The sequence below is a fragment of the Aquarana catesbeiana genome, linkage group LG04, assembly GCF_042186555.1.
Source record: "Aquarana catesbeiana isolate 2022-GZ linkage group LG04, ASM4218655v1, whole genome shotgun sequence".
Classification (NCBI taxonomy): domain Eukaryota; kingdom Metazoa; phylum Chordata; class Amphibia; order Anura; family Ranidae; genus Aquarana; species Aquarana catesbeiana.
Window position 1 is genome coordinate 46,152,095 of NC_133327.1, and position 24,411 is coordinate 46,176,505.

At 46.7% G+C, this 24,411-nt stretch overlaps 1 pseudogene; it reads left to right on the forward strand.

Annotated features, from left to right (window-relative positions):
• The first annotated feature begins 14,004 nt into the window (after nt 1-14,004).
• Nucleotides 14,005-18,162, forward strand: LOC141141154 (E3 ubiquitin/ISG15 ligase TRIM25-like; annotated as a pseudogene).
• Nucleotides 18,163-24,411: the final 6,249 nt, after the last annotated feature.

A 24,411-nucleotide genomic window follows, 5' to 3' on the forward strand; every position in this document is an offset into this window, starting at 1 on the left:
TTCACCTCCTTTCATATCCCTTTGAAATTACCTGTTGATCCTGCCAAATTCCAGTTGTGCTTTAGACTTTTGGTGAAGGGCCAACAATGCAGAGACCATTTCAGTGGCAGCCAGAAAGTGTTGTCGGCCCTTCACCAAAAGTCTAAAGCACAACTGGAAACTGGCAGGATCAACAGGTAATTTAAAAGGGATAAGAAAGGAGGTGAAACATGGCCATTGCTGTAATTAATGTTCATTAAAAGTAATATACTACCCTGGTAGTCTCCAAACCGTGGCCCTTTGCTTGCCCTTATCTGGCCCTTTGGGCATTATATCACTGACACCAGTGATGGAGCATTCTTCCTTCCACAGATACCAACGATGGGATTATTTCTCCCACTGACAATGGCGATTTGGCACCCTTCCTCCCACAACCACCAGCGAAGGGGCCCTATTCCTCCCATTGATACCAATGATGGGGCGTTGGTTACATCCACTCCCACTAGACAAAGTCTGGCCCTCCTAAAGTCTGAAGGACAATAAACTGGCCCTTTGTTTGGAAAGATTAGAGACTCCTTCGTTGTGTGCTGCCCATTCATGTCTGTTTCTTTTGATGCACATGTGCACAAGCTCCGACAGTAAAGGCCAACCCCTACAGCCGAGGGACGCAAGTCTATTGCAATACTGTTCCTGCAGTAGATCACTTCCTTCCTCAACATTAGCCCCTGAAAGTCCAAAACCACCACCCAGAGAGAAAGAAAGATTAGCCAAAGGGTCAGCAGTCATGCAACCATAGATAAAAGGTATCTACATAGCAATTTTTATATATTGACTCAAGAGACTGACAAATCAGTGCAGGAGGTCCCATTGGGCTGATTGTCATATGTGGCCTTTGTGACTAATTGAAAGAGAACCTGTTGCTTTGCCCTGGATTGGTTTGTTCAGGTTTGCTATACATTTCTAGGCATAACTGTACAGATGTCAATTGTCAAGGAGTATTTGAGGATCAGAGAGCCACAGCAGGAGATAATTAGTAAACCCAAGGCTCTGTATAGGGGTGCAATACATTATTTAAGATGAGAAGGAACAGATTATAACACACATTGTAGCTATGCACAGTATTACTTTTATTCTGTAAAATCTCCTGATTTATTTTCCTTTGTAGAAATAAAAGGAACTTTACAACCTTTTAGATGTCCAGGTCATAGCGATGATGCACAGATGACAGATCTTCTCACTGGAATCAGAGGACGGGTTTTGGTTTCCAAATAGAACATGAATTGCTACAAAACGGTTTATTAGTGGCACACACACAATGCAAGTCGGGAAGAGCATTCCGTGAGTTGTACACTATAAGGCTCGATTCACATCTATGCATGTTGCTTTTGAGCGTTTTTGGAGTTTTTTTTGTGATGCTTGCCACGTTTTTGAGCAGCGTTTTTGTAGCATTTTTACAGCGTTTTTGCGGCATTTTGCGTTTTTTTTTCTTTACAGTTTTTTTTAGACTGTATACAGTTAAAAAAAAAAAAAAAAACACCAAAAATGCATCAACAAGGCTGTAAAAATGCTGCAAAAACGCTGCACTTGCGTTTTTGATGCTGGTCCATTGAATTCTATTACATGCAAAACGCTGCATTTTGCATGAAAAAAAGTCCCCGACCCTTTCCAAAAATGCAGAGGTACAAAAAGGCATTGATGTGAACATGTTCCATAGGAACCCATGTTAAAAAATTCCCATGCATTTCTGCAAAATGCAAAATGCATCAAAAAACGCACTAGTGTGAATGGAGCCTTAGTCAGATTTATAGAAGTTGTACAATGGGGTGATTGGCCCATGCTGACCAGATTTAGCAGCTGAGAGCCACAGATTTTTAGGCTGGATTCACACCTATGCATTTTTATTGCTTTTTGCATTTTGAATCCAGCCTTAGGCTCTATTCACACTAATGCGTTTTTTGATGCATTTTGCAGAAATGCATGGGAATTTTTTAACATGCGTTCCTATGGAACATGTTCACATCAATGCATTTTTGTGCCTCTGCGTTTTTGGAAAGGGTCGGGGACTTTTTTTCATGCAAAATGCAGCATTTTTCATGTAATAGAATTCAATGGACTCTCATCCAAAACGCAAGTACCGCGTTTTTACTGCGTTTTTGGTATGTTTTTACCGTGTTTTGCGTTTTTTTTTTTTTTCTTTCTTTTTTTTAAACACTATATTAAATGGATTTTTGTGCCTCTGCGTTTTTGGAAAGGGTCGGGGACTTTTTTTCATGCAAAATGCAGCGTTTTGCATGTAATAGAATTCAATGGACTCTCATCCAAAACGCAAGTACCGCGTTTTTACTGCGTTTTTGGTGTGTTTTTACCGTGTTTTGCGTTTTTTTCCTTTCTTTTTTTTTAACACTATATTATATACAGTATAAAAAAAACACTGTAAAAAAAAAAACGCAAAACGCGGAAAAAACGCATTTTCACAAACACGGCAAGCACCGCAAAGAGCACTGCAGAAACGCTCAAAAGCAACATGCATAGATGTGAATCAAGCCTAACAGTGCAAATGACAAAAAAAAAAAAAATTCACATTAGAACAAAGCTGATTGGCTGCTAAGGGTCAATACACTGTCTGCGCTGTTCTTTGACTTATTAGGGATGAGCTTGATGTTCGGGTCGAACGTGTTCACCGAAGAGCGAAAATTATGGGGCGTTTGCAGCAAATTCGAGCGCCGCGGAACGCTCCATAATGCACTGCGAGATAGCAGAGCATTGCTGTGTGATGATTGGCCAAAGCATGCACCCGACCTGAGGTTCCCCCCATCCAATTCACATGACAGGTAAGTGTGAGCGGCTCTGAATGAAGCCAGTTCACGCAGGTCAAAATTCGGACCTGAATCGCACCTGAACCGATGAACAGACACGCAGCGGTCCCCAGGCACAAACCCGCGGCAGCACATATGTGAACCCGGCCTAAAAGAAAGCTCTATTTGTTCGAAGAAAAAAATAATATAAATGTAATTTGGGTACAGTGTTGCATGACCGCGCTTTTACCAGTTAAAGTAGCGCAGTGCTGAATATCGCTGTGGGGATCATGAAAAGGGGTTAAACGTTCCAGAGGTCAAGCGGTTAATGCATTGAATAAAAGGCATAGCAAAACGCCTCCCCTACAAGATTGTTATTACCCCCGCCCAAAGGAAAAAACAAAGTAAATCTGAGAAGAATAACAGACATCCTGATAAATATCACATTCATTACAGACAACCTTAAAGCGGAGCTCCACCCATAACGGGAAGCTCTGCTTATTTGCCTCCTCAAATGGTCCCCAGTCATCTCTATGACCTTCGGAGGCCCGGGCGCGACGTTATGACGTCACATAGGTTGGACTTGATGGACTTGTGTCTTTTTTCAACCTCACCTACTATGTAACTATGTGACTATGACATCACGTCCGGGCCAGCGGACGTAAACATTGCTGGGGACTCGGCTGGAAAGGCCGCGATCGTTTATTTATTTATTATTGATCTCAGTCTTTCCAGCCTGGAGGAGAGATGTGGGGTCTTATAGATCCCACATCTCTCCATAAAGAGGACCTGTCATGCACTATTCCTATTACAAGGGGTGTTTCCATTCTTTGTAATGGGAATAAAAGTGATCAAAAAAAAAAAAAAAAATTTAAAGAAAAAGTGTAAAAATAAAAAAATAAGAGTAAAATAAGCAATAAGAAAAAATTATTCAAAGCGCCCCCGTTCCCACGTGCTCAAAAAGAAACAAACGCATACGTAAGTCGCTCATACACATATGTAAACGGCGTTCAAACCACACATGTGAGGTATCACCGCGAGCGTTAAAGCGAGAGCAATAATTCTAGCATTAGACCTTCCTTTGTAACTCTTTTTTTTTTTTTTGTTTAACATAGTAGGTGAGGTTGAAAAAAGACGCAAGTCCATCAAGTCCAACCTATGTGTGTGATTATATGTCAGTATTACAAAACTCTAAACATGTAACCTGTAAAAAATGTTAAAGCGTCGCCTTTGGAGATTTTCTAAGTACCGAAGTTTGGCGCCATTCCACAAAAGTGCGCAATTTTAAAGCGTGACATGTTAGGTATCTATTTACTCAGTGTAACATCGTCTTTCACATTATACCAAAAAATCGGGCTAACTTTACTGTTTTGTTTATTTTTTAATTCAGGAAGCTGTTTTTTTTTCCCCCAAAAAACTTTGCTGCACAAATACCATGTGACATAAAAAGTTGCATCGATCGCCATTTTATTTCCTAGGGTCTCTGATTAAAAAAAAAAAACATGTTTGGGGGTTCTGAGTAAATTTTCTAGCAGAAAATTATGATTTTTTACAGAGGAGTGCCAGAATAGGGGTGGTATGGAAGTGGTTAAAAAAAAAAAAAAAAAGCACAATGATGACCCCCAAAAAGTGAAATCTTATTTGGTGGACGGACCCCGCTGTAACGGACACAATTTTACATCTACATTTTACAAATGTCTCCCCAACACTGAGGATCTAAATTATTCTCATTGTTCTTTGACTAACCTTCCCTCACCTGGAACAGAGAAATGAGAAGCATGTGGCCAGTTAGACCCCCTGTATCTCCCAGAAATCCCTATTCTTAGGTGTCTGCTGGGACTTATAGTTCTTCCACCAACTTGATCTGTTACATCGCTGCCCCTCCTCCTCCTGTATTTTCTGCCTGTCTCACCTGCACGTTCTCCTCTTTCCTCCATGTGCCTTCTTTTCCCATAGCTTCCTAGATCCCCAGCATGCTTTGCGGCTTCCCGCATGTCCATGTCTAAGGACTACATATCCCATGGTCCCTTGCTGCCTGCAGGCTGTGACTTCCTGTCCTGACTCCTCCCCCTCCCAGCTCCTGTGTAGTACAAAAGGCAGGCTCTGGGAAAGGTGTGACACAGCAGTGCTATCACAGGACACACAAGGCGAGTGTACAGAGGGGGAGGAGGACAGCAGAGGCGGCTCTCCAATTAGGCAAATTAGGCGATCGCCTCAGGCCTCGCCATCATAGGGGCCTCGCCATCGCCGAATTTGCCTGATATATGCCGCCGGCAAATGACAGGAGCGGGTCCGAGGAGATCTCCTTCACCCCCCTGCTCGAGCCGCCGCTAAAAAAATGGAGGGCATTCCCTCTCTCTCTGCTTCCTGCCCATCCCTCCTCCTTCCTCCTGTCAGAGTTGAGCAGAGCAGCAGAAAAACAGAGCAGCTGTCTGTGTCTGTGTGGAGAGAGAGAAGCTGCTGAGGGCTCTTCTCCCCCCCCCTCTCCTCCTCTCACCACGGTACTGTGTTTCTTCCCCCTCCTTCTTATTGGACAAGGGGGAAAAAACACTAAAATGAAACAGAGGAGGATTGTGGGTAATGTAGTCTCGAGTGGTGGACATTGCAAAACTAAGGGAAGAAACTGCAGCCCCCAGCATGCCCAGCTGAAGAGGAGGGAGAGAGATCCAGAATCCCGGGGGAATTTTGGGGAAGTGCACCCAGAACTCCATCAGAGAGAGAGAGAATCCCACTGCACCATCAGAGAGAGAGAATCCCACTGCACTGCACCATCAGAGAGAGAGAATCCCACTGCACCATCAGAGAGAGAGAATCCCACTGCACCATCAGAGAGAGAGAATGCCACTGCACCATCAGAGAGAGAGAGAATCCCACTGCACCATCAGAGAGAGAGAATGCCACTGCACCATCAGAGAGAGAGAATCCCACTGCACCATCAGAGAGAGAGAATGCCACTGCACCATCAGAGAGAGAGAATCCCACTGCACCATCAGAGAGAGAGAGAATCCCACTGCACCATCAGAGAGAGAGAGAATCCCACTGCACCATCAGAGAGAGAGAGAATCCCACTGCACCATCAGAGAGAGAGAGAATCCCACTGCACCATCAGAGAGAGAGAATCCCACTGCACCATCAGAGAGAGAGAATGCCACTGCACCATCAGAGAGAGAGAATCCCACTGCACCATCAGAGAGAGAGAGAATCCCACTGCACCATCAGAGAGAGAGAGAATGCCACTGCACCATCAGAGAGAGAGAGAATCCCACTGCACCATCAGAGAGAGAGAATGCCACTGCACCATCAGAGAGAGAGAATCCCACTGCACCATCAGAGAGAGAGAGAATGCCACTGCACCATCAGAGAGAGAGAATCCCACTGCACCATCAGAGAGAGAAAATCCCACTGCACCATCAGAGAGAGAGAGAATCCCACTGCACCATCAGAGAGAGAGAGAATCCCACTGCACCATCAGAGAGAGAGAATCCCACTGCACTGCACCACCACAGAGAAATCCACACTGCCTATCACCATCACTTCTGAAGAAAGGCATGAAGTTATTTCCAGAATACAGATCTGGGCACCACCCAGCGGAGTCGCCACAGGCAACCCAGAATGAGCTAACTCCTGATCAGAGGAACCATTGTTGCTGTATCCCCAGGTCAGGTAAAAAGGCCAGTCGGCCATTATCTTCTGCCATCTATAGGAACTGCCCACCCTGGTATTCTTTGGCCCTAATAGTGCCGCAGGCCCTATTCACAGCTGCTAGAGATGAAGATTTAGGACTTAGTGCTAGTTCACACTGCAGCAATGTTCAGCATCGGATGTGATTTGTACCACACTGCAGTGCAAATCACATGCGACTTCTGTGCGATTTCAGCTATACACATTGTATGGCTGGATTTTGTATCGCATTCGGACCAAACTCGCACAGGACCTCTTTTCTGATCTGCAGCAGAATCGGAACGCATGGGTGTTCACATCCATGTGATCTGATTCCTGTCCGAATTTGCAGTTTACACTGCGATATGCAAACTGATTTGGGGGGTGTCATTAACTTTGTATTGACCCTCCAAGCAGTTTACATAAGGCAGTGTGAACTGCCACCGGGAGACATACGATGCGGGAACCCGCAGCGGATTCGCAGGGTTCCCACATCGCTGCAGTGTGAACCAACACTTAGGCTCGGTTCACACTGGTGCGATGCGAGAACCCTGTGAATCCACTGCCGGTTCCTGCATCGCACCTGACTCGGTTCACACTGCCTTATGCGAACCGCTGAAAGTGTCAATACAAAGTTAATGACACCCCCAGATCGGTTCACATATTGCTGTGTAAACTGTCAATTTAGACGTGAATCGGATCGCATGGGTGGGAACACCCATGCGATCCGATTCTGGTGTGGACCAAAAAAGGGTCCTGCATGACCTTGGTCCAAATGCGATGCAAATTCAGCAATACTATCTGTATGGCAGAAATCGCATAGCACAGACTTCACATGTGATTTGCACTGCAGTGTGGTGCGAATCACATGTGAACCGAGCCTAAAGACTGCCCTATAACTGTAGTGGCCCTAGGGCTATGGCCAGCACTACCATATGGTGGCTTAAGCAGCCACCTCAGGGCACCAGGATAGGGGGGCAGTAAAATCCTAATCCCCAGCCCCTATAGCAGCTCGAAGTGTGTGTACTATAGTAAAGCTGACTGTCGCCTTTCATCTGGAAGTGTTACAAGTGGCTGGGAAGCCGCCTATCACTTCCACCACTGACACAATGTGCAACCCCCTTCACCATGTTTACCGGGCACCACTGTCCCACCTGCGGGCCCGGTGCTGTCATGATGGGTGGCACTGGGAAGGGCGGCCGTAGCTCAGCAGACCTTCATCCACTCAGCCACCCTCCTGTACACAGACCGTGAAGTGTCATGTATGACGTCAGGGACAGGCTGGGCCGGGAGGGGGGCAGAGTGCCCCCTAGGCCACTCTAATCTATGTTGAAAACAGCTGGCAGCTGCTGCCCGCTGCCTTTTTTTTTTTCTTCTGTAGGAAATTGGGCCGGCGGCCCATCCGGCTGCTGTTGCATTCCGGGAGTTGTAGTCCGCGCTCAAGCTCCCGAGCAGGGCAGAGGAAACTACAACTCTGGTGAGTCTGCATTGATGGGCACTGATAAGGCTGCATTGATGGGCACTGATAAGGCTGCATTGATGGGCACTGATGAGGTGGCACAGGGTGAGGCTGCATTGATGGGCACTGATGAGTCTGCATTGATGGGCACTGATGAGGCAGCACTGGTGAGGCTGCATTGAAAAACCAGGTGGGCATGGATGAGCTGATTTGGTGGTTCAATGGGCCACTTGACTGGACAGGCTGCCAGCCCTCCCCTGTATGACGTCACTTCTTGGACCAGGGATAAGTAAACAAAAATCCTTGCACTGGCCCTGCACAGTTTGTTGTTGCCATTTAAAGGGGGACCCCACCTTCTCTCATTTTTTCGAGTGCACTCGAAAACAATTAGGAAACTTCTATTTCTTTAAACATGTTTAGATTACAGTTGTGTTGCTAAATATTGATTTACCTTTTCTCGCATTGATTTTTTTGCTATTGATGTAGAGCTGCTTTTATAGATATATTTGTTTACCTTTATTACCTGAGGGCAGTTCTACTCTGCTTTGTGAACTGGATTTTTTATCATTTATGCAAGTTCCTAATTCTAGACAAATAGTGTCTACCACTAAACACGTGTGTAATTGTTTATTGCCTATATCCTACAGTAAGGTGAAAGGTACTATACGCTATGTGTGTCTGTAGTGATTCAATCAACCAGGTGTGTCAGAGGGGCTGAAGGTGTTCTTGGAGTGGAGGCGCAGAACAGGGAACCCAAAATTACCAAGCGGCTCCTTCAGGGGTAGTGCAACACACATTACCCCAGTTTTGATTGACAGGGGACCTTAACACTGCTGTGCTCAGGCAGCGTTAAGAGCCCTGTCTCACTTAAGCGTGCCGAACATCTGATCTGCAGCCCTTTATTTTAGAGATGACAGGACATCTTAATGCCTCTGTATGCAGGCAACGTTAAAAGCCCTGTTACACTCACTTCTCGCGTAACCTAAGACTCCTGATGTTCTGCCTACCAGCCAATGAGGAGTGATGTTGCGTCTGCGCACGTCACTTTTCCCATCCACCGCACCAGCATCTCAATCTGGGAAGGCCTGCTGCATAGTTCAAGGGCATCAGTGGGACCTCATGTCGAAGTTTTGCCTAAGGCCTCACAAAGCCTAGAGCCGCCTCTGGAGGACAGTATGGACTCTGTACAGAACACATCCCTGATATATGGGGCCCCATTCACATCAACTCATATCCATTATTATATAATGACATCCCTTACACTGCACCTATATAACCACATCCAATTTTTGCTGCAGCGCACAACATGTGCCGCATGTCTCTTGCGTGTCCCTTTTTGTTAAGTTCAGCAGTTGGGTGGTTTCCGTTCACCGTCCAATCACAGGCTGGGGGGGTCAGGTCTAAGATGACCTGGGCTCAGATGAAGTTGCCGGAATGGGCGAAAGGTGAACATTGCAACAAAAACTGGTTTTCCTTTTTTTACACTTAGGCTTGAAGATTATTTAACCACTTCCTGTCTGTCCACAGTACATAAACATTATTGGTCCTGTACCTTGTGATCGCTGTGTCCAATCACAGTGCTCACATAGTAAACGATTAAAGTGAAAGTAAACATTGGTTCTCTCTCCTCTCAAAGAGATCGCCTGTGAGAGCAGACAGAACCATTAGTGCAGCCTGTGAGTAAAACACAGCCTGTTACCCTGTCTGTAAGAACACCAGTGTCAGCCTGACCCAGTGTCTCTGAGCAATCCAGCCAGTCACCAGCCCCAGTGTCACCAGTGCTGCCTGTAATACTGCCATACCCCATACCAGTGTCCTGATCACCGCCATACCCATACCAGTGTCCTGATCACCGCCATACCCATACCAGTGTCCTGATCACCGCCATACCCATACCAGTGTCCTGATCACCGCCATACCCCATACCAGTGTCCTGATCACCGCCATAACCCATACCAGCATTCTGATCACCACCATAACCCATACCATCGTTCTGATCACTGCCATAACCCATACCAGCGTCCTGATCACCACCACAACCCATACCAGCATCCTGATCACTGCCATAACCCATACCAGCATCCTGATCACCGCCATAACCCATACCAGCGTTCTTGTCACCGCCATAACCCATACCAGCATTCTAATCACTGCCACAACCCATACCAGCATCCTGATCACTGCCATAACCCATACCAGCATTTTGATCACCACCACAACCCATACCAGCATCCTGATCACCGCCATAACCCATATTGGCATCCTGATCATCGCCATAACCCATACCAGCATTCTGATCACTGCCATAACCTACACCAGCGTTCGGATCACTGCCACAACCCATATCAGTGTCCTGATCACCACTATAACCCATACCAATATTCTGATCACCGCCATGACCCATACCAACATCCTGATCAACACCATACCCCATACCAGTGTCCTGATCACCGCCATAACCCATACCAGCATTCTGATCACCACCATAACCCATACCATCGTTCTGATCACTGCCATAACCCATACCAGCGTCCTGATCACCGCCATGACCCATACCGGCATTCTGATCACCGCCATAACCCATACCAGCATCCTGATCACCACTACAACCCATACCAGCATCCTGATCACTGCCATAACCCATACCAGTGTTCTGATCACCACCACAACCCATACCAGCATCCTGATCACTACCATAACCCATACTAGTGTCCTGATCGCTGCCATAACCCATACCAGCATTTTGTTCACCACCACAACCCATACCAGCATCCTGATCACCGCCATAACCCATACCAGAATCCTGATCGCTGCCATAACCCATACCAGCATTCTGATCACCACCACAACCCATACCAGCATCCTGATCACCGCCATAACCCATACCAGCGTTCTTGTCACCGCCATAACCCATACCAGCATTGTAATCACTGCCACAACCCATACCAGCATCCTGACCACTGCCATACCCCATACCAGTGCCCTGATCACCGCCATAACCCATACCTGTTTCCTGATCACCTCCGTACCAGCATTCTGATCACTACCATACCCCATACCAGTGTCCTGATCACCGCTGTACACCATACCAGTGTCTTGATCATCACCATACCTCTTACCAGCGTTCTGTTTACCGCCATAACCCATACCAGCATCTTGATCACTGCCATAACCCATACCAGTGTTCTGATCACCACCATACCCCATACCAGCGTCCTGATCACCGCTACAGTCCATACCAGCGTTCTGATCACTGCCATATACCATACCAGCATTCTGATCACTGCCATAACTCATACTTGTAGTCAGAGTCTTCGAGTGAGAAAGTGATAGTCCTAAGCACCAAGGCCTGAGGTATGCCTTGGCCTGACTGGTCAGTATGCCTGAAAAGAGGGCATACCCTGAATGTAAGAAAAAGTAAAAGTAATATGAGTATGAGTATGTATGAAGATTGGGGGAAACGGGTGGGTGGGAACCCAGCCGACGAGCCCTGGCCTGAAGGAGGAGGAGGCTTAAGTAGCCCTCTCAGCCTCCTCCCACAAATACAGGCTAGCCTCCAGCTAGCCTTTACACTTGTAGTCAGAGTCTTCGAGTGAGAAAGTGATAGTCCTAAGCACCAAGGCCTGAGGTATGCCTGAAAAGAGGGCAAAAGACACAAATTTAGGTGAAGAAGGGAAGGTAACAATCGATCAAGAGTAGTAGCGTTCACCCGGATGGCAACAGTATGTATCCGAAAAGTGTCCCCTATGACCGGAAAAACATTCCCCCCCCCCCGACTTGGTGATGAGACAGAACCCCCTACAGACCTGTGAAGCTACCAAGAACCCAACTAAACATCCCGTGAATGATTGGACAGGGCCTGAAGTCCGAGACGACCCAGAAATGAGAATGAACTGCTTGTAAATGAGGATGCGTGGGGGAAGGGGAGCAATGGCTGCCCCGAGTAGCCCCTGCAAAATGAATGGCCGAGAAGATCGAAACTACGAACGGACACCAGTGAAGTGCTCAGTGAAACCCCTCCCAAGCCCTGGCCTGGCCATACTGGTATGGGGAAGTGCGAGGGTGAGTGCCAAAGAACAACTGGTAGGAGTTCAAAATGCTAAATACCTGAAGGATGTGATGGAGTAGGTGGATGAGGCCCATGCACTATGGCAATAAGTATTGACAACATGGAGAAACCATGCCAGACACAGAATACTGGTCCCACCTGATGCGATCGGGTCGTGCTTCAGCCTGTGACCTGACAACCGAGCCTAAAACAGAACCGAGGAAGGAGGGCCAGACTCCACCCCAGGGAAATAAGTCCCATGGCATGAAAACAGTCATACCCAAAGTGACTGAAAACCCCCCTACCTGGAACCGGCTGGGGAACAGAAAAGATGACCAGACTGACGTCCCTGAGCAGTCTTCAAGGCCACATCCTAGACAAGATCCGAGCCGAGAGTGGAATCCAGAATCATGATGACGTTTGCCCAAACCTACCACTTAAGGACCAATAAGGGGATAACGAATGCCAATACAGCCCAACCTGAGAACATGCACAAGAGAAATAACAGACAAGACAAGAGAACAACAACGCCCCTCTGTGTCTACCCAAGTATGAGCGGAAATGCCAAGACCACTGCGCATGAATAAACCTGATGATGGACCCCCCCTCGAGTGAGTAAAGAGTGAGCCCGAGTAACCTGCCGCGCAGAGACAGGTAATTAACTGAAAACTCAGGGCTGGTGCACCCACAGACCGTGGTGGGTAATCATACAGGTGTGGTGAATGAACGTGCATCGTATGACGTATGTTATACGGGCGAGAAGATTGTGGTCAACAATCATTAACAAACGAAACCTCAGCCCGTATGGATCTGTAGACGTGACAGATCCTGACATGTGAGCCCTAGCTACCTGACGCAGGTACAACCATGAACAAAAACTGAGACATGACAAACAACGAAGATGAAACAGCTACCGGAGTATGTGCTGTGACTGAACAACGATGCCCCTCTGAGAGATGCTGAGGCTGAACACTGAAACAGAAACGTTAGGGCAGAAACATGAGCACAATAACGCTATGACAGAAATGCTGAACTAAATGCTGAGACAGAAACGTGATGACAGTAAAACCCTGGGGCATGAATGTAATGACAGAAAATACCTGGGGCAGAAATGTAATGACAGAAAATACCTGGGGCAGAAATGTAATGACAGAAAATACCTGGGGCAGAAATGTAATGACAGAAAATACCTGGGGCAGAAGTGTAATGACAGAAACCCAGGGGCAGAAATGTAACGACAGAAACCCAGGAGCAGAAATGTAACGACAGAAACCCAGGGGCAGAAATGTAACGACAGAAACCCAGGGGCAGAAATGTAACGACAGAAATCCAGGGGCAGAAATGTAACGACAGAAACCCAGGGGTAGACATGTAACGACAGAAACCCTGGGGCAGAAATGTAATGACAGAAACCCTGGGGCAGAAATGTAATGACAGAAACCCTGGGGCAGAAATTTAATGACAGAAACCCTGGGGCAGAAATGTAATTACAAAAACCCTGAGGCAGAAATGTAATTACAAAAACAATGGGGCAGAAATGTAATGACAGAAACCCTGGGGCAGAAATGTAACGACAGAAACCCAGGGGCAGAAATGCCATGACAGAAACCCAGGGGCAGAAATGCCATGACAGAAACCCAGGGGCAGAAATGCCATGACAGAAAATGCTGGGGTAGAAAACGCTCAGACAGAACGCAGAGGCAGAAACACGATGACAGAAATCCTGGGGCAGAAACACTGAGGCAGAAATGCCATGACCGAAACGCAATGACAGAAACGCTGAGACTGAAATACTGATGGCAGAAATGCAAAGACAGAACCCTGGGGCAGAAACGCTATGACGGAAATGCCGAGACAGAAAAATTGAGCCTGAACGCTGAGCCAGAAATGCTGGGGCAGAACACTATGACAGAAAACGCCAGGACCGAATAAAGAAAAAATGCCATGACAGAAATCCTGGGTCAGAGATGCCATGACAGAAATCCTGAGCCAGAAACGCTATACAGAAATCCTACGGCAGAACCGCTATGACAGAAATGCCGAGACTGTACGCCGAGACAGAAATGCCGGGGCAGAAAGCTATGACAGAAAAGCTAGGTCAGAACGCTGAGATGGAAATGCTGAACGCTTATGACAGCAAGCTAGGGCAAAACTCTAAGAGAGAAATGCTGAATGCTATGACAGAAATGCTGGACAGAACGTTGAGCCAGAAATGCTGAATGCTATGACAGAAATGCTGAACCCCTGCGACAGAAATGCTGAACCCCTGCGACAGAAATGCTGAACGCTATGACAGAAATGCTGTGGGGAAAAATACAGAAATAGTCTTAGATCAAAATACAATTCATGTTTAAAGGTTATCATGGACCTTTGCAGGAATCAGCAGGATGTTCTGACTTGTAGTCAGAGGGGCAGAACATTTGAGACAGAAATGCTGAGGCAGGAAACGCCATGACAGGAAAACAAGCGATGAGACTAAACGCCTAAACAGAAATGCTATGACAGAAAACCTGTGCCGAAACGCTATGACAGAAGTCCTGGGACCGAAATGCTGCGATATGAACACTTATGACTACAGCGGTGGGTGCCCGGGAGGCATGCGGGCCCCCCCCCCACATGATGCCCCACGTGAATACCGGGAGGTGAGCGGTCGTGTGAGCGCCACCCCCGGCTATGAAAAACTGGGAGACGTGCGGGCGTCCCCTCCACGGTGCATGGCGTGGTACCAGGGAGGTGTATTGGCGGGCGAGTGGCAAGTGGGTGGGTGGAGAATGGACGGACGTGCCCCCCCTTCCCCCGGCATGAGAGCCGGGAGACGTGGGCGGGCAGCACCCCCCCGGACAGATGGGGCTGTGGGGAAAGTGGGTGGTTGGAGGATGGATGACCGGACAGACGGCACAACCCCCCCTCCTCCCCCCAGTGTGAGTGGCGGGAGAAGCGGGCGGGCAGCCCCCCCCAGCACTGTCAGGAACAGAGGGACAGCGGTGGCCCCCCCCAACTATGCAGGATTGTGCCCAGCTGGATGGATAGACGCCCCCCCTTTTGGGCGCCGGGAGAAGCCGGTGGGCAGACAGCACGCTAACCAAATGGAGCCGTAGGTGATGGCTGGATGCCCCCCCCCCGCCGTGAGAAGTGGGCGGCTCCCCACAGCTCTGGCAGGCACCTGGATGAAAGGGAAAAGAAGCAGGCGGCAGCTGCTATACAAGACGAACGCCCCCTCCCACGAGCGCCGGGAGAAGCGGGCGGACCGCACCTGATTTAGCTGCTGCCGAAGGGAAGAAGGGTGGGTGGAGGATGGATGGACGGCCCCCCCCCCTCCCCCGGCATGATCGCCGAGAGAAGCGGGCGGGCGGCCCCGTGGCGCCGTGCAGAGAGGAACAGACGGCTGGCTGGACTTTCTCCCCCCCCAACACCCAGAAAAACGGGCTGGCGGCTCCCCCCTGCAGCAAGCTGGTAAGGGGAGAGAATGCTGGCCAGCGAGTGGCTCCCTCATGGAGCTGTTTTTTGAATGGGGAGAGGAGTGGCTGGTGGCAGCGGCGGCCGAGCACCCCCCCCCCCGAAATACCGGGAGAAACAGGGACCCGTGAATATGGGTGCAGGAGGGTAGACAGGCGAACTCCCCAGCGAAGCACCGACAGAGGTACCGCCGCCATGTTGCAGCCGACCCGGAAGTGACGTGTAGGCCCCACCCCCTATTGAACCCAGAGACGCCGACGAGCCCTGGCCTGAAGGAGGAGGAGGCTTAAGTAGCCCTCTCAGCCTCCTCCCACAAATACAGGCTAGCCTCCAGCTAGCCTTTACACCAGCGTCCTGATCACCGCTACAATCCACACCAGCGTTCTGATCACTGCCATATGCCATACCAGCTTTCTGAACACTGCCATACCCCATACCAGTGTCCTGATCACCGCCATAACCCATACCAGCATTCTGATCACCGCCATAACCCATACTATCGTTCTGATCACTGCCATAACCCATATCAGCGTCCTAATCACCGCCATGACCCATACCGGCATTCTGATCACCGCCATAACCCATACCAGCATCCTGATCACCACTACAACCCATACCAGCATCCTGATCACTGCCATAACCCATACCAGTGCTCTGATCACCGCCATAACCCATACCAGCATAAAAGTCCAGTTCTTTAGGTGGGGGCAGGATAGGTTTTCTTGAATAGGTGAGTTTTCAGGTATCATCTAAAGGCAGATAGAGAAGGTGATAGTCAAAGAGATTGCAGTAGGGAGTACCAGAGGATGGGAGAGGCTCCTATGGGTGAGCATGGGAGGAGGAGACAAGGGATCTAGAGAGCAGGAGGTTCTGGGAGCAGCAATCAGGACAGTTTGGGTGATATTTTGAGACCAGACTGGTGCTGTAGCTTGGGGCAGTGTTGTGGATGGCTTTCTTATGTTCTTACTAGGACTTAGAATTATATTTGTTGAGCAAGATAAAGCCAGTGGAGATATTGGCAGAAGGGGTGGGGACTGAACTGTTGGTAAAGTGGATAAGTCTGGCCACAGCATTCATGATAGACTGAAAGAGTGACAGCCTTGGCCAACAAGGAGGAAATTGATAGGCCAACAAGGAGGAAATTACAATAGTTGTGATGAGCGATAGCAAGGGAGTGACTTAGTATCTTGATGGTGTCATTGGTTAACAAAGGGTGTATTTGAAAAAAAAAGAAGTTACAGAGATGAAGGCAGCAAAACTTAGTGATTGGATGTGGGACCCAAAAGAGATGTTGGAGTCCAGGAATACACTTAGCAGCCTGGCATAAAGTAAGGGACTGATTAGTTTTGCTATTGATTTAATTCTAAAAGTTGGGGGCTATTTTATTTCCTTCTAAGACTCCATTCTACTTATACAAAGTGATTATTAGTTTTGTTCTTTCTTTGTTGTTTCGAGAATTGCGTCTGCTGCACTTGGAGAAGAGCTGAGCTGCTCCATCTGCCTGAACCTTCATATGGAACTGGCGACACTGAGATGTGGACACAGGTTCTGCTGGAACTGTTTTGTGACTGCTCTGAATACACAGCAGGTATCTGGAGTTTTTCCCTGTCCGGGGTGCAGAGAGGAGTATGCAGAGTGTCCTGTGCCAGAGAAGAAAGTTAGGTTGAGTAACACTGTGGAAGACTCCCTATCTATGGAACAGGAGAAAAGTGAGCTCTTCTGTACATATTGTGTGCATTTTAGGGTGGCAGCTATCAAGACTTGTCTGCTATGTGAGACTTCTATGTGTGAGAAACACCTGACAGCCCACAACAAGGCAGTGGACCATGTGTTCAGAAGTAAAAAGTGCTCCATCCACAAGAAGCTTCTGGAGTATTACTGCTCCGAGGACGCCGTCTGTCTATGTGTGTCCTGCTGTCTGGTGGGGAAACATAAAGGACATGAAGTGGAACTTCTATGAAAGGTTTCAGAAAAGAAGAAGGAAAAACTGAGAAATATTTGTGAAAAAGTGACTACAGCAAGAGGAGCGATTGAAGGACAAATCCAGAATCTACAGGACCACAAGAGAAAAACGCAGGAAAAAGCTGATAATGAGAAGAAAAGAGTCACTGCCCTGTATGAGGATATGAGGAGACAGTTGGAGGTCCAGGAACAGAGAGTCCTGAGTGAGATCTCCAGACAGGAAGAGAAGGTCTCTTTGTCGGTTTCCACTCTGATGCAGCAACTGGAGACCCAGAAAGGCACCCTATCCAGAAAGATCCGTCACATTGAGGGGCTGTGTAACATAACTGACCCCATAACTGTCCTAGAAGAACAGGATATGGAGGAACCTGAGGTCTGTGACCTGGATGATTTCTTGATCTCACTTACATTGCACAGATCCCTAACTGATCTAATAGTCATTCTAAAATCTAAAAACAAATTCCATGTGACAAATTTGTTACTGGATAAATAAAACTGCACACAAATCATTGGCTTTATCCTTAGACTTGAAAATGGTATCAGAGTCTTATACAAAACAGGATAAACCGTACAGTTTAGCCATGATTCTGAATGTGTTTGCAGATGAACATGACTTGGAGGCCATGACAATAGACCAGGAGTCTCCGTTGCAGAAAGTCGGGGTCTATTTGGATTGTGAAGATGGCCGTCTGTCCTTTTACCAGCTATGTGACCCCATCAGACACCTCCACACTGACACTTTCCCCAAACCCCACCATGCTGTCTTCTACCTAAAAAATGGCTGGTTGAAGCTCTCAAGTTAAATAATATAAGCTTTGTATACCAAAGAGAGAATTAAAATGTTATTTTGGTTATAAAGGAATTCGTTTGATATTAAAAAAAAAAAAAAACAACACTGTTGAGTGGTTAAAAATTATTTATTTTATTATAATTAATCATTTTTTAACCCCCCCCCCCCCCCCCCAGCCGATTGTCAATTGACAGCCAGGAGGGACATTCGTTCATACAGGCGGACGGCATATGACGTTCTCCCAGATCGGGGGGGGGGGGGGTTTGCGATCTGAAAGGCAGCACTGATTGGCATCACTGTTGGGGCTGCACTGGTAATCAGTGCAGCACCTGAGGAAATGCCACTGACTGGCTCTCCTCTCCTCACATTCTGTCAGTGTGAGGAGAGGAAAGCCGATAACCGGCATTTCGTTGTTTACATGTGATCAGCTGTGATTGGACATTTGTTCTTTACCGAGATCAGGGATGCGCCATGTCCTGGCGACACGGTGCGCCATCAATCGCCGCAATGCGTTCCCACCACTGGCGCACATGTGTGGAGAGAGTGGGGCGACGTCATATGACGTCATCCCAGAACAATAGAACCACCCCGCCGCCACCATTTCCCTAATACTGGAGGTGGTTAAAGGGGCACACTCAGCACTGCATAATGCAAAGTGGGTGTGGCCTAACAAAAGCAGGGGCGGACTTAATGGGCTCAAGACCAGCTTCAAAGTCTTCATAAACCACTTAGTAGTGACATTATCAACACAAGGTCAAGAAGTGCACCTCTTTGTCAAGTCCGTCCTTCTAGATAGAATATCTCATAGGAGTCATCAAACCTTCTGCGGCCGAAGTGATCCACATCAAAATGAGACCAGTGAGAGCATTTCTGTGCAATTCCACCTATCAGAGGAGTACGCCTTAGGAATATTCCAACAACAGTTTTTTTGCTGGACAAGTGACTTTGTGTGTTTCCCCTCTGCCAAAAACTAACTTACCCGTCTGCAAGAAAATTGTTGATTGTACGCTGACTGCAGCACATGTACAGCACTGTGTACACTTCTGGCTCAGGCCAGGCATCTGCAATGAGCTGAGAATAGAGTCGGCTTCCGAGATAATGTAACTGCAGAACACCTACGCAGAAGTTACAGAACCAGCGGTTGCCCACTGGAAGAGCAGAAGAAGATGGCAGCAGGGAGCGTGGACCTCACAGACCCACCAGAATAGACCATAGTGTGAAGACTTGCTCGTTGTGGAAAATGCTGCTGTCCACTAAACTTCTGCTTTAACCACTTAAGCCCCGGACCATTTGGCTGCCCAAAGACCAGAGCACTTTTTTGCAATTCTGGACTGCGTCATTTTAACTGACTATTGCGCGGTCGTGCAAAGTTGCTCCCAAACAAAATCAACGTCCTTTTTTCCCCCACAAATAGACCTTTCTTTTGGTGGTATTTGATCACCTCTGTGGTTTTTATTTTTTGCACTATAAACAAAAAAATTTATTTTATTTCTTTTATTTATTTCAGGTACTTATATAGCGCTGTCAATTTACGCAGCGCTTTACATATATATATTATACATTCACATCAGTCCCTATACCCTCAAGGAGCTTACAATCTAAGGTCCCTAACTCACATTCATACATATACTAGGGCCAATTTAGACAGGATCCAATTAACCTACCAGCATGTCTTTGGAGTGTGGGAGGAAACCGGAGTACCCGGAGGAAACCCACGCAGACACAGGGAGAACATGCAGACTCCAGGCAGGTAGTGTCGTGGTTGGGATTCGAACCAGCGACCATTCTTACTGCTCGACAATTTCGAAAAAAAACGCATTATTTTTTACTTTTTGCTATAATAAATATCCCCCAAAAAATATATTAAAAAAACATTTTTTTTCCTCGGTTTGGGCCGATACGTATTCTTCTACATATTTTTGGTAAAAACGTTTATTGATTGGTTTGCGCAAAAGTTATAGCGTCTACAATATAGGGGATAGTTTTATGGCATTTTTATTAATATTTTTTTTTTACTAGTAATGGCGGCGATCAGCGATTTTTTATCGTGACTGCGACATTATGGCGGACAGATTGGATACTTTTGGCGCGATTTTGCGACCATTCACATTTATACAGCGATCAGTGCAATTAAAAATGCATTGATTACTGTGTAAATGTGACTGGCATTGAAGGGGTTAACCACTAGGTGGCGATGTAGGGGTTAAATGTGTGACACGACACTGATCACCGCTCCCGATTACAGGGAGCTGTGATCAGTGTCCTGTCACTAGGCAGAACGGGGAAATGCTTGTTTAACCACTTGCTGCCCGCCCGCCGTCATATGACGGCGGGACGGTGCAGCTGTTGTTCTGGGCTGCCGTCATACGACGGCGCAGCCTTCCAGGCAGCCCAGGGGGCGCGCGCGCGCCGCCGGCTCCCGGTGCCCGACGGCCGCGATGTCCGCCGGGCACCCGCGATTGCCCGGTAACCGAGCAGGACCGTGGATCTGAGTTTGTAAACACACAGATCCACGTCCTGTCAGATGGGAGGAGACCGATGGTGTGTTCCTTGTACAGAGGAACACCGGTCTCTTCCCCTTGTGAATCCACTCCCCCCACAGTTAGAATCACTCCCTAGCAACACATTAACCCCTACAGTGCCCCCTCCTGGTTAACCCCTTAATTGCCAGTCACGTTTATACAGTAATCAATGCATTTTTATAGCACGGATCGCTGTATAAATGTGAATGGTCCCAAAAATGTGTCAAAATTGTCCAATGTGTCCGCCGCAATATCGCAGTCAGGATAAAAATCGCAGATCACCGCCATTACTAGTAAAAAAAATAATAATAAAAATGCTATAAATCTATCCCTTTATTTTGTAGACGCTATAACTTTTGCGCAAACCAATAAATATATGCTTATTGCGATATTTTTTACCAAAAATATGTAGAAGAATACGAATCGGCCTAAAATGAGGAAAAAATTTGTTTAAAAAAAAAAAAATTTGGATATTTATTATAGCAAAAAGTAAAAAATATTGTTTCAAACTTGTCACTTTTTTTTGTTTATAGCACAAGAAATAAAAAATGCAGGGGTGATCAAATACCACCAAAAGAAAGCTCTATTAGTGGGGAAAAAATGAAAAAAAATTTCATTTGGGTACAGTGTAGCATGACCGCGCAATTGTTATTCAAAATGCGACAGCGCTGAAAGCTGAAAATTGGCTTGGGCAGGAAGGGGGTGAAAATGCCCTGTATGGAAGTAGTTAAATCAGCATTTCCCCGTTCTTCCTCTCCGTGAGACGATCAAGGGTATCCCGCGGGACATCGAGTCTGCGGGACCCGCGATCACACTCACGGTGGTCGCCGCGCGCGCGCCCCCAAACCGCTTCTTAAAGGGCAACGTAGAGGTACGTTAATCTGCCTCTACGTGCCCTTCTGCCGACGTATATCGGCGTGAGCCCGTCGGCAAGCGGTTAATAAAGGATCCACTCAAAAAAAGAAAAACCAGTAGAGAATGGCTGCCAAAGATCTATAGGATGAAAAGTGCTATACAGAGTAGACAACATCAGAAGCCACTTGAGAACCATGAGTGGTCACCTGTCTTGTGCTTACAGGTCATTGACATGCCTAAGAAATGAGAAAACTAATGCAGCCACCAAGTAGACAGGTGCCTAATAAAATAAATGGATATTGCCAGTAAAGGATTCTGTATGGTGATGTGTCTTCCCCTACATGACTCGCTTTCTGCTGCTGAGATGATTTATGCAGAAGGAGACCAGACCTGGTGGTTCTGTCTGTGCATGGTAGGGGAACAGTAAGAGCAATCTGTGTCAAGATATGAGCCGGAGTAGTGGAGGAGTTCCCATTTGTGGGACCCTGGGATGGGTTCTGATTACCAGACTATGGGGGGGAGATTTACTAAAACTAGAGAGTGCAAAATCTGGTTTTGGCTGTGCATGGTAGCCGATCAGCTTCTAACTTCAGCTTGTTCAATTAAGCTTTGACAATCAAACATGGAAGCCTATTGCATACCATTTTGCGGAAATAACCGTAACCACTTGCCGACCGCTGCACGCCGGTGTACGTCAGCACAATGGCAGCGGTGGGCAAAAGGGCGTACCTGTACGTCCCCTTTAATTGGCAGGGCTAACAGCACACGTGCGCCTGCTGCGTACAGTGTGACCGTGCCAGCAGGACCCACGGACTCGATGTCCGCCGGTCTCCCGGTGATCGTGTCACGGAGCGGATGAACGGGGAGATTCCTATGTAAACAAGGCATTTCCCCGTTCTGTCTTGTGACATGACAGAGATCACTGCTCCCTGTCATCGGGAGCAGTGATTGCTGTCATGTCCTAGGTAGCCCATCCCCCCCACAGTTAGAATCACACCCTAGGACACACTTAACCCCTTCATCGCCCCCCTGTTTAACCCCTTCCCTGCCAGTGTCATTTACACAGTAATCAGTGCATTTTTTTAGCACTGATCGCTAGAGGTCGACCGATATATCGGCCGATATTTGGTGTCTTTTACTTAATCGGCATCGGCCGATTGTGCTGTTAAAAAAGGCCGATATAACTTCAGCACTACTTGTAAATGACTTCTGTAATAGAAGTCAATACAAGTTGCCTGAAATCTTCTGTGAATTGACTTCTCCCCTCTCTGGGCAGACTGCCAAATCTGATAAAAAGAACCTGAAGAGATACAATGTTTACACTTATGAATGAACTCCTTGTGTAGAAGCTCTCAGTTTAACCATTTAAAGACTAAATCTTTTCTGACACTTGTTGCTTACAAGTAAAAATCCTGTATTTTCTGCTAGAAAATCACTTAGAACCCCCAAACATTATATATATATTTTTTCTAGCAGAGACCCTAGGGAATAAAATAGTTGCAATATTTTATGTCACACGGTATTTGCGCAGCGGTCTTTCAAACGCAATTTTTTAAAAAAAAATACACTAATAAATTTAAAAAAAGACTAAGCAGTAAAGTTAGTCCATTTTTTTTCGTCCAAAAGTTTTGATTACCTGTTTTTGTGTATTTTAATATTTAAGATATAGTTTTTTTTGTTTTTTTTTTTAATCTAAATTCTACATACAAGTGAACTGATTGGAGGTTTGTTTTGTTTAATAAATGTTGAAATGTAAAAAATTTTCTGTATCACTTAAGGTTGCTTTCAGACTGGAGCGGGCATGCGTTGACGGTAAAATGCTGCTAGTTTTAGCGGCGCTTTACCGTAATTTTAGCGGCGCTATTCGGCTGCTAGCGGGGCGCTTTTAACCCAGCTAGCAGCCGAGGAAGGGGTTAAATGCGCCCCTGAATCGCCAATGCCGAAATGCTTTGCAGGCGCTTCGGCAGCCGAGCAGACCGCTCCAAAGATGCTGCTTGCAGGATTTTTTTTTAACATCCTGCCATCGCATCGCCTCAGTGTGAAAGCACTCGGGATATCACACTGAGACTGCAGGGGAGCCGTTTTACAGGCACTTTACAGGTGCTATTTTTAGCCCAAAAGTGCATGAAAAACGCCCCAGTGTGAAAGGGGTGTAACTGTTAGATTTTATGAGATGAAGGGAGAAAAAAAAAAAAATCGGCCTAATATATCGGCTCAAAAAAATAGGCATCACATATCGGCCATCGACCACCGCGATTTCTAAATATCGGCATCGGCCACAGAAAAACCCATATTGGTCGACCTCTACTGATCGCTGTATAAATGACAATGGTCCCAAAATAGTGTGCAATGTGTCCGCCATAATGTCACAGTCACGATAAAAATCGCAGATCGCCACCATTACTAATAAAAAAAAAATAATAATAAAAATGCCATAAAACTATCCGCTATTTTGTAGACGCTATAACTTTTGTGCAAACCAATCAATATAAACCTATTGTGATTTTTTTTTACCAAAAATATGTAGAAGAATACGTATCGGCCTAAACTGAGGAAAAAATCTGTTTTTTTTTATATATTTTTGGGGAATATTTATTATAGCAAAAAGTAAAAAATACAGATTTTTTTTTTTTCAAAATTGTCTCTCTTTTTTTGTTTATAGCACAAAAAATAAAAACCGCAGAGGTGATCAAATACCACCAAAAGAAAGCTCTATTTGTAGGAAAAAAAGGACCTCAATTTTGTTTGGGTGCAACGTCGCACAACCGCGCAATTGTCAGTTTAAGTGACGCAGTGCCGAATCGCAAAAAGTGCTCTGGTCAGGAAGGAGGTAAAATCTTCTGGGGCTGAAGCGGTTGTAAAGGCTGAAGGTTTTTTACTGCATG